The 12,053-nt window shown below is 34.9% G+C and overlaps 2 protein-coding genes across 6 annotated transcripts in view; one reads left to right on the forward strand and one right to left on the reverse strand.

The window, feature by feature from the left end:
* The window catches only part of Fife (regulating synaptic membrane exocytosis protein fife), a 261,312-nt gene that overhangs the window by 239,096 nt on the left and 10,163 nt on the right, over window positions 1-12,053 (reverse strand). The gene's annotated exons all lie outside the window — the stretch shown is intronic.
* Window positions 1-12,053, forward strand: part of LOC141461062 (odorant receptor 67c-like) — a 58,214-nt gene that overhangs the window by 9,383 nt on the left and 36,778 nt on the right. Inside the window, exon 2 of the mRNA XM_074141740.1 lies at window positions 2,729-2,881. The gene's annotated coding sequence lies outside the window, so the exon portion shown is untranslated. The remainder of the gene's footprint in view (window positions 1-2,728; window positions 2,882-12,053) is intronic.

The following is a 12,053-nucleotide window of genomic DNA, read 5'->3' on the forward strand; positions in this document are numbered from 1 at the left end:
TCTTCAGGTTTGAGAAAATAAAGAAAAGTCAAGTTCTGTAATAAATAGTTGACAATGTTCCCAAAATAAAGATCTCTGCCTAAAATAATCCACTAAAATCAACACCTTCGTTTTGGGGGGAAGGCTTTCTTTTTTGGCATTGGCTTCCGCCATACAGCCGGCATCTTCTAGGTGCTTATCACTAGAATATCACTCACTCTCCATTCTTACTTATAAATACATTCGCTTCGTACATTCATCCCTCTACTATATCCAACTATTTACATATACTACAACTAATGGCTGGATCAGTACCTCCTATATTCCTGCCATCCTTATAGCTTAACAGAAATTAAAATCACGTAATCCTTCTTTAATCATTTTCTTGCATTCATTCTAATTGGCTATAACTTTTAAATACATTCATATTTCTTTGCTAGCTCTGCTATAGATTTAAGCACTTAGATGTTGGTGGAGAATATTATATCTTCGTAGCGAAAGGGAGCATCTAAATACCTGTATATGTCGTCAAACATTCGTTTCCTTTCTACCACATAACGTGGACATATCATTATTATATGTTTGAAATCCTCCTCCTCAGTCCTTCGTTAAATCTTCTTAACTTCTAAGTTAATTTGTTCAATGAATTGTTAGAAATAAGTGTTTTTTTTTCATTTAATGTTTTGCCTAAATCTAATACTTTCAAGTAACTCTAAGGGGTTGACTGCAGCATTAATCCGTCAAGGCCGTGGGGCTATAAGGATAATTGTAAGCCTATTAACTGGCCACTGCAGGCTCAGTAAACACATGCATTGCATGGGCCTGGCAGATGATAGCCTTTGTAGGTTCTGTCAGGAAGAGGAGGAAACGGCATTGCACGTATTGTGTCAGTGTGAGGGGCTTGTCTGGCTAAGGATGTTACTTCTCGGGGAGGAAGAACCAAGGCCTGAAGAGCTTTACCCAGAAGTCGCTCTCCAGAATTAAGAGCCTGATTAAACGGAAGGGTCTGGAGGGTGAGCTCTAGAGTGAGGGGAGCCACAATAGATCCAAAGGGGTCGCAGTGGCGTAGGCCTTGGGTCGCCGTTCTAGAATCTTATCTCTAAGGGGGTGATACTTTGACAAATGCCTGATGGATAAAATAAATTACATTATGCATCACTCATCTTAACTGTAACTGAAACTAGATCGATTGATTGTGAAGAAAATGCATATAAATTTCACTAAACTCAGGATGAAATTACTGATTAATGAGAAGAACTAAAGCTAGAGACTTGGAAGGACGGTTTTCGTGGTTTTTTGCTTTGCTCTTCTTGACATGGACTTAACCACCACATAAGTTCATCAAATTTGTAATGACTGAAACAAAAATTGAGTTTTCTTTTGACTATTTTGTTAAAAATAATTTAAAAAATTAAGGAAATTACGCCTGCGTATATCACGGAGTTTTCACCAACATTTATTTGACAAAGATTATATAAATTGAATGAACAAATTGGCCCAATAAGAGTTGCGATATTTAGATTTCGACTTCCAAGTATGCTCATATTAAATCGCTCCTTCTAGCGAGTGAGTTGGAACTCAGCCTGTTTTGGCTAGTATTCCAAAGTTACCCTTGGATTTCTGGACTTTCAAGTAGTTGATACTGGTGTTTAGTCTCCACTAGCTCACTCAACTAGCTAACTCATTGCAAACATTCAATCTGTACGCATTGAATAGAGGAAAGGAATCTCTATTTTTTTTCAGGCGGGCTTTAAGTCTTATTACCAATTAGGTGTCCCGGACGGAGCGACTAGCAAACATGCTTTACTAAAAAAGTCTTCAGAGTAACCATTAAATAAAAAACCAAGGCCTAGACCGGAATCGAACCTAGAACTGTGGTACACATTAGCTTTGAGGATCTGTAACCGCTAGGCTTTCTTATAAATATTAAGATAATACTATATTTAAGCCAACAATGACAGTTCTGAGTGATTTAGGTTTCAGAGAATGTGGCTTCAACTAGGATTACAATAACTCTTTCAGAGATTTTCTCATCGAATCCTAAGCTTGACTTTGTAACTATTCCTTCAAGTGCATTAGAATAACTGAGTATTCATAATATCTGCTTTAGCGGGATTGTTTTATTTTCTATTATTGTAATTATACTTTCCTCAAATATGAAAGAATAATTATTTTAGGTAGAATAGTTGCTAACCATTCTTTGGTGACGAATATTGGAAGGTTTCTTTTTGGTTCCTCGACGTCCTGATATCACAATTTTACCGTTATAAATTATGAAATGACATTAAAGGTCAAATGTATAAAAGGTAAGGATTAACTGTAAAAAAAAAAGAAAAGATTTTTTACCGTGGCTGCAATTGTATACTTTGGAGTACTAGCTCTTCCAAAATGTGTAAAATATGTATGATATTTATTTCAGTTAGTTGAGTTATACTGTTACATTCAGGGCCAAAGTTCAGAAGGTCATCCGAAATTGTAACCTTATTTCATTGAACTGAATAGCTTTTCTTTTTTTTATTCGCATTTGATTTACTGAATATAAACGTGTCAAATGAAAAGGAGTGAGTTAATGAAAGAAAATGAGTAAATTATAGAGAAACAATTTGTACGCTCGTTTATTTTTTTAAATTGGTAATTTTTAGAAATGAATAAAAATATTATATTTCTAAAAATTTATGGAGAGAGAAAGCTTGATTTAGGTTATAACTTAGACGAAGTGATTCAGAAATCTATAATATTTTGATTACAGAATCAATTACCAATATGAGGGAGTCATTGGTGAAAACTAATGCTATCGCATGCAAGATGTAGAAATTATAGCAACAATCAGAAGAACAGAGGAGGTTGATAAGTTGGATTTTAGAAGCACTGGAATCTAAAATGGCAAACTTCTCATATAGAGGTAAAATTCCTGAGATTAAATCAGTAGCGAGTTTTAGAGCTTCGTTGTTGACGTGACATTGATCGTGTTTGTAGTTGTGTACTTGTGATTTGTACTTTGTGAGAACACATGATTCAAATTTCAAACAAACAAACCAAAAAAAAAAGATTTGAAGCATTTTCTGTGTTTTTACGCAATCAAGAAAGTTGAGAATCTTGTGTTAAAGCTTGAATCTCCTGAATTTTTTTTCTGTCCGGTCGGGAATTCATCAAAACAGTTTTCCTGAAAACATTCAACACCATTTTAATGCCTACCTATTATTTGAAGTGAAATTGTAAAGAAATTCTCAAATCATGTTTATCGTTCCCCTAAAATGCGTCCCTTAGAACAAGTTCCAATCTTAAAATCTATTCAAGAACCCTAGTTTGAGGAAAATGGAAAGGGCAGCGAACGTAAGGAGTAAAATTTAAGGATTTTCTCGACAAAGACTCCTATGGACCGCATTAAAATTGGTGGACTAACTGCTTTTCTTGTTTTTTCAATCATTTAGTTTTATTTGAAATTTTGTAACAATGGTGGGCGCTGGCAAGTTGCCAACAATAGTATATTCATACAGTACCTGATGAGTTATTTATTGTAGGCATACTCTAACTCAGCATAAAGGACAACTGTCTTCAGCAATATTCAGTATTAGAGGATCATTGCAAAGCCAATAAACTTTCAAAGCAACGCTCCTTCAATATCCTTCGTTTCTTAAATTCCGTGTTAATTTACTCAGTTTAATTAATCATAATCATAATCATTACGAGCCCAGAACGTATAAATGAATTAAATATGCTATAAATAATTCTTTTCCGGAAGTAAAGGTTGTTCTAAAACTTAAAAAGTCAAGTTGTTCATCAATACAGCCATCCTCATCATAGCATGAAACTAGCGGATGTATTTAATGTCAAATTTACCTTTGTGATCCGTACCGAAAGAGATTCGTCATTAATGTTTTAATTCTCTAGCAGATATCAGTCCTGAGTTCGTCGCAGTTTTTTTTTTTTTTGCTTTTTTTGGCATTGGCTTCCGCCATACAGCCAGCATCGTCTAGGTGCTTATCACTAGAATATCACTCACTCTCCATTCTTACCTACAAATACATTCGCTTCACACATTCATCATTCTACTATATACAACTATTTACATAAACTACTGCTAATGGATGGAGCAGCACTCTGTGCTCCTGCCATCCTTATAGCTTAACCAAAATTAAAATCACGTAATCCTTCTGTAAGCATTTTCTTCCATTCATTCTAATTCGGCTATAGCTTTTAAATACATTCATATTTCATTGCTAGCTCTGCTATCGACTTAAGCACATAAATGTTGGTGGAGAATATAATGTCTTCGTAGCGAAATGGTGCATCTAAATACCTGTATATATCGTCAAACATTCTCGTCGCAGTTCGCATAATTATTATTATTATTATTTTTATTTTGAAAGGTGCACAACATCGAAGGTCCTTTGCACCTGAACTACACCGGAAAATAGACACTTTACTATATTACTTGATTTACTTTAATATCTAATCTTGTCGAAACTAACCTATTGGTTGGCCTAACTCTTTCCTTCTAACCTAACTAACTAATGTTTGGGTGGAGAACTCGATATTCCTAGTTCACACAATTAGAATTATCAGAAAAGTATTTTCAAAATATTATTTTTAAAGGGAGCGAATAAATTATGTTGTTCATATAAAAATAATCAAAATATTCACTTTACAAACTTCTCTATTCAGAAATAATATAGGTTAGCCTATTTTGCCCAAGTCATGTAAAGTAGTAACTAAATATTAAAGGATACACCTTCCTGAGCACTAAGTGACACCTGTTTTCCCGTTACTTTTGGGTCGATAACACTACTCCTATCCTGCCCGGACCTATGTTCAGCCTTATCGTATTAACATGTTTACCTCAATCCTTTGTCTTTATCAATTATATATTATTATATTGTGTGTTAGCGCGTTTTTGATAGTTCAGTGTAAATAGTGCTGCGTCGTAGAATGCGCTTAATGTAAATCTTTTAAAATTATTACCAATTGTTGCTTTTTCAATCCACCGATGGATGGTTCCTAGATCTGTGTAGACTGAAAGAAATGTATTTGGAAATTCTCCTTGGTTGTACTTCGATACAAAGAAACTAAAGTAATTGAAGCTGAGGAACTATGCAAAGTTAGAAGCCATATATTTCACTTGTAACTTCATTGTTGGTTAGCGTAGGAATATCTATTACTTTGCATGCAAAATATGTTGAAAGTTCAAGATAATTTGCATGTAATTATCTCAGTGTAATGTACGGTAGACAGTTTTAAAGAGTGCCTTTTAACGAATTCTCTCACTATCCGAATTCGGTGGTTATTAGTACTATATTACGAGGGTCGTTTGAAAAGTCCGTGCAAAAATAAAAACTACTTAATTTTTTGGGGTAAACCTTTTTTATTTTTCAACATACTCTCCTTTTAGGCTTATACACTTCGTCCAACGCTGCTCTAGTTTGTTGATCCCTTCCGAATAATAGGATTTGTCCAAGTCTGAAAAATAGCCATTCGTTTCTGCAATCACCTCCTCGTTTGAATAAAATCTTTTTCCCGCCAGCCATTTCTTCATATTGGGGAACAAATAGTAGTCCGAGGGAGCCAAGTCTGGAGAATAGGGGGGATGTGAAACGAGTTGGAACCGTATTTCCATTAATTTTGCGACCACAACTGCAGAGGTGTGAGCTGGTGCCTTGTCGTGATGGAAAAGGACTCTTTTGTGGGCCAATCGTGGGCGTTTTTCTTGCAGCTCGGTTTTCAAACGGTCCAATAACGATGAATAATATGCACCTGTAATAGTTTTACCCTTTTCCAGATAGTCGATGAGGATTATTCCTTGCGAATCCCAAAAGACAGTCGCCGATGAATCTTTCCGGCCGAAGGAACGGTCTTCGCCTTTTTTGCCGCAGATTCCCCCTTGGTAACCCATTGTTTAGATTGTTCTTTGGTCTCAGTAGTGTAGTGATGTATCCATGTTTCATCCACAGTGACGAAACGACGCTTAAAGTCCTGCGGATTCTTCTGGAACAGCTGCAAAACGTCCTTGCAACACTTCACACGATTTCGTTTTTGGTCAAGCGTGAGCAATCGCGGCACCCATCTTGCGGATAGCTTTGTCATGTCCAAATGTTGATGCAAAATATTATGTACCTGTTCATTCGAGATGCCCACAGCACCAGCAATCTCACGCACCTTCACTCTTCTGTCATCCATCACCGTATCATGGATTTTATCAATGATTTCTGGAGTAGTAACCTCAACAGGGCGTCCAGAACGTTCAGCGTCACTTGTGCCCATATGGCCACTCCGAAAATTTTGAAACCACTTATAAACTGTTCTAATCGAAGGTGCAGAGTCACCATAATGTTTATCAAGCTTCTCTTTAGTCTCCTGAGGCGTTTTGCCTTTCATAAAGTAGTGTTTAATCAACACACGAAATTCTTTTTCGTCCATTTTTTGAAAATCACTCGACTTCCTCGATTCAAACGAATGCCAAACACAAAGAAATAGACCGATCTGGCTGAAACTTGGTGTGTGTTCTTCCAAGAGATGCTACTAACTAAACATAACCTCGATACGCGCCAGTAGTGCTATCTCTCTGACTTTGCACGGACTTTTCAAACGACCCTCGTACGGTTTCAGGCACTTTAAAATTAAATCCATTATGTATCTTTTAGAAATAAATTTATTTGGAACGCGAATCCAGTTTAAATTCAAACCATAGATTTGGGCTCGTAGATGCATTCTGTTCCTAGAAGCTATTGGTAGCTCACTGTTTGGAGATGGACAGTTCATGCGAACCAGGAGACCACTGTACGGAAGCTGCCACATATCAAATAATGTGAGAAAACAACAACAAAACTTTATCTTATCTGTTTATGTTTTGTCCCGTGAGAGCATCGCACGAAGCGAGGAATCCATGTTGGGTGGAAGTGAACCCCATGATGAAAGATCTGAAAAGCCAGTGCGAATTCTTGGAAACCTAAAAACTGCGGCTGATTATTATCACTGAATTAGACAACAAACAGAACGACAATGGCCAAATAAAAATTCGAATCAGGACTTTTTACAGCTCTTAACCACCAATTTATGTTTTTATTATTTATCTACACTCTTTTTGAACTGTTTAATTAATGTTCATTTAACATTTAACATTCTAAGGTAGAAACCTACCAACAAAATTGTTAAATCTTCTTCGACTTCCGAAAACGTGATGGAACTTCTTTCTTTAGTCTAGAACAATCTTTCAGCCCTCGTCAAACCTCTAGTTACGAACTTGCACTGGTATTACGAGAGGAAATAGCTCTTCATTTTTCCCCTTTATCGATTGCTCCGCTCATTTGAATAAAAACAACTTGTAGGCCTTAAATATATTCGTACCCTTATTCACCAAACAGAACTTTTATTATTATTTCTATCCTATTCTCTCCTCTATATACAGGGTGACCAAAGTTATATGCTCCACCCACTTTTTTTTTAACGGCGGGAAATTTCGAAAAAATAAAAAACACGTATTTAATCATTTTTAGTCTAGTTTATTTTCAGTGATTGACCCATTTTTTTAAACCCTTGTATCTCGAGATACAGCATCCAACTTTTGTTTTTCAAATGGAACGTTATATTTTTTGTTGCATATTTTTGTAGTATTTGAGCTCCTAAAAACAACAAAAATAATTTTTTTGAAATCGGTTAGGTTTTTCAAAAGTTATGGTAATTTAAAATATGAAAAACAAATTTCAGTTTACTGTCAAAATTACGTTATTTTTTTTAAAGGATCTGTTCGGCACAACCAATGGATAGGCAAGCCAAAACTCTGCACTCCCATGCTTTGCTTGTAGCAGCACTTATGGTAGCGAAGTCAAGATTTAGGCAGGCTAGAGTAATTCGACGTTTCAGATCATCGACTGAAGCCACGGGATTAAGGATACTTTACACTTTATTTTTTAGGTATCCCCACAAAATATAGTCCACTTGGGTCAAGTCCAGGTAATCTCGAACCACTCTCGCATTATGTGCCAAGCAACCATCTTGTTGAAAATACTTATCTATCCGACATTGTAGAAGAACATCTTCAAGCGGAACTGGCAAAATGTCTCTGAAAAAAAAGTTAGATACCTTGCACCAGTTAAGTTTTCTCTGTAGAAGTATGGGCCGATTAGTTGATTTCCTATAACTCCAAACCAAACGTTTGTAGAAAAAACAACCTGAACGTCGAATAACTCTAGCCTGCCTAGATCTTGACTTTGCCACCATAAGTGCTGCGACAAGCAGAGCGTGGGAGTCCAGAGTTTTGGCTTGCCTATCCGGTGGTTGTGCCCAGTTTGAATAGATTCTTTTAAAAAAAAATAACGTAATTTTGACAGTAAACTGAAATTTGTTTTTCATATTTTAAATTATCATAACTTTTGAAAAACCTAACCGATTTCATAAAAATTATTTTTGTTGTTTTTAGGAGCTCAAATACTACAAAAATATGCAACAAAAAATATAACGTTCCATTTGAAAAACAAAAGTTGGATGCTGTATCTCGAGATACAGGGATTTAAAAAAATGGGTCAATCACTGAAAATAAACTAGACTAAAAATGATTAAATACGTGTTTTTTATTTTTTCGAAATTTCCCGCCGTTAAAAAAAAAAGTGGGTGGAGCATATAACTCTGGTCACCCTGTATATATTATATAAGTTGAAATAGAGATAGAGATAATAACTTAAGTAACGTTTACGAGATTCCGATGACATTGTCCTGGCGCTTTATTCATTTCAGCTTTAAATTACAGTCGGTAAACAATTTAATACAAAAGGTGCATCCAAGGATTAATTAGCTGTAAAAGGGTCTGACTACAATGTACGCAACTAGTAAAAAGAGATATTTTGAAATGTCAGCCAGGAGATAAAGTTATATTAAAATGAAAATTCCTACCTCTGAAGAACATTTACAAAGCGTCCAAATACTTTGTATCTTTGTTATAAACATGAGTGAGTAAAGAAATTACAGTGTTTTCTCTTTTTTTCCTTCTTCAACGTCACAATGTTTTTCACAGTTACTAATTTTTTTTTAATACAATACAAACGGTTTTCTGCAGATGTCACAGAGTTTGATTTAATATTGTTATTTTACTGAAAGTTTGGTTTTTATCAAAACGTAATAATTTAACAAATACTTCTGATTGGAATTTTTCACAATTAATTTACGTTACAATTTTGAATGTCTAACATATCTTAAATGGGATATTTTTAAAATAATTTGAGGTAAAAAACAGTTGGACATTTTTTTTTGTTATCCTTTTAATGTAATTTACACCTGTACCTACAGGGTACAATAGGTAAATGCGATAAGTGTATAAATAAATAGCGTGGCAGACGTGAATGACGGTCGTCCAGTGATGGCCGCCATTAGTCACCCAGTTGGTCACGGGGCTAACGGCGCCTCAGCCGTCCTCCAGGATTGGAGGGTAGCGTAGTTTAAGATAAGTTTGCAGCTAAAGAAATGGGATGAAGTGAGAGTTTTTGGTTAAAATTTTTATATCGAATTTTGGCAAGTTCGGAGATGAGTGGAATTTGGAGATCTGTATGTATCTGTATAGTGTGGTTGCTAACATAGAATGGAGCGTCTACTATGCGGCGGAGAATTTTGGATTGTAGGGTTTGCAGTCTACTGATGTTGGATTTTTTAGCTGTTCCGTAAAGTTCGAGTCCATAAGTCCATATTGGTGTGAGAAGAGCTGTATAGAGTCGTCGTTTGTTCTGTAGTGAGAGTTTTGAGCGTTTGTCGAGTTGTCTGGCTAGAAGCTTGTATCGTTTGTTTAGTTCGGTACGTTTATGTCTCGTATGGGGGTTCCAGGTAAGTCTCTTGTCTAGGTACATTCCAAGGTACCGCACATGGTCGGCTGGTGGGAGTTGGACATTTAAAAAATATAATTTTACTGAGATAATTAAAAATAAATTGTTAAATAACTATAGTATTATTATTTAACATTATTATTATAATTGTTAAATCAAAATTATATAGTAACTATTACGAGTATAATAGGTACATATTTAATATAATCGTATAATAGTTATTACTGCGCCGAAGTTCAGTTGTTGCCCAAGCAAACGTTGGGTGTAGCATCTGATCGAGGCTTTTCATTGTTAACAAATTTTATTTAAGGTATCTTTTTTCAAATTATATTGTTTGGTTACATGACAGACCATAAAAGGAATTACTTCTTTCGAACTCATATCTGAGTTTGTATGAAAATCCGACCTATTACCCTTAAAGAAAACGCTATGACAAATGAAATCATTGATAATTTTGGAAGGAAATGATTGTTCGGAATGACTTGTAACATTCAAGGAGACGTTTAAGCGTAAAAAAACTACTTCTGTTTGTGGAATTCTGATCTTTCAGTTACGGTCGGATCCCCCTATAGAACCTAAATGAAATATACGTCGAACTATTTGAGATTTTTCGTTTTTAAGTTGCGCTGTTCACATATTATTGCAGTCCAAAAATTATTACTGTTACAGGATATAAGAAATCTGTGAAGAAAAATTTCAAATTAAGGGTATTACGAGAAATAATTATTATATTTTTTATTATTTTTTCTAAAAATGTGTTCACGATGTACTTTATGAGGTGAAGGGATGTCTTCAGGTCAAAACACATGCTATACCTCAGACAAGTGTCATCTCCTACCACTTAATGGGCAAAGGATTGTTGAAAAGTAAAAATATGTGGGCTTCCGTTGGCTAATGGTTTAATTTATGAACATTATTTATTCGTAGGTCCATTATTTAATACTTAACTACTTTGAATTACTTATTTCAGCTTTAGTTTAACTTTATCCTAAGCTTACGTTAGTTGAACTTTCAAGTCTAATAAACTCCTTAATAGTAAACTCTTCATTAGACGCTACAATAGCCGAGCGGATAGAGGTGATACCCACAAAGCTAAGATGTATTGTTGGTACTGGGTTCCCTTCCCGGTTTTGGCCTTGGATTTTAATTGTTTAGTATATTTAAATTGGCACTAATGGCGAAGAAGACGATGCGCCTGAAAAAAAAGAAGATATTAGTCGCCTTCGTCCACGGCCCCCTAATATTTGGACGTGATGCCTGCCTTAAAAAATTGACAATACTTAATGTTCCTTTTATTATTTTTGACAGTTTATTGTGCTAATTCTTACTTTTGACATTCTTCTCTAATTGCGAAATATTTTTACTGCTTGGTGACACGAAATGAGATCCTTTCAAAGACCTGCACCCACTTTTGTTAGATAAGGGATTTTCAGTGCTGTGAAATCTAATTTTCAGAAAATCAGCACGATTATCACTATTTTTCTTTTTATGTGAGGTAAGGGGACGTAGGAATTGGTTGGTATTCAGGCAGTTTCAAGCTTATTTTTGCAATTTCACCTCTAATCATAGATTAGAATTATAATAGCAGATAATTTCAATTTAGATAGAATTTACTGAATTTCACATAATAAAATGTTATTGTAAAAAAACATAGCCAACCAACCGTTTTCAGACTTTGAGTCAATAACTTCATGGACATTATTTTTCTTCTGCAACCCTTTCTAATAATTTATCGTAATTTTGGGTATTCTAACTGAGCCTGTTCCGAACGATACCATCACAACTCTACTGTTCTCTCTATGTTATTTAATTATAGAAATTAGACTGTTATGTGGTAAATTTTTACAGGTGGTTTACTGTTACTTGTAGATTTTTTTAATATTTTTTATCTGCTGCCAAAATTTTAACGATGTAATATAAAAATTTATTTGCTATTCACAAGACTAGTTTTTCGGCTAAATATCTTCAGCTTCCTAAAACTCAGTAGGTACCTAAATACTATATTTAGGAATATAATCATACAATCTTTTTTTGCGAGTTCCATTTTAGTCACCTGCACAAAGCACATAACTTCTTGATGTAAGTAGATTGGCTTGAAAGTTCGAACAAAGTTAGCTGGCTGTTGGTACTTCGTACAGTTTAACAAATTTTCGCTGTACTTTTTTCTGTTCTGCTTTCTCTTTTAAGGTTTAGAAAAATATTTAAATAAGCTTTCTATTTATGCTGCATTTCCATTCGTTATGTTTAATTAATTATAATTATTATTGCTTT

The sequence above is a fragment of the Rhodnius prolixus genome, unplaced genomic scaffold, assembly GCF_049639745.1.
Source record: "Rhodnius prolixus isolate KJV_2025 unplaced genomic scaffold, Rpr scaffold_1, whole genome shotgun sequence".
Classification (NCBI taxonomy): Eukaryota; Metazoa; Arthropoda; class Insecta; order Hemiptera; family Reduviidae; genus Rhodnius; species Rhodnius prolixus.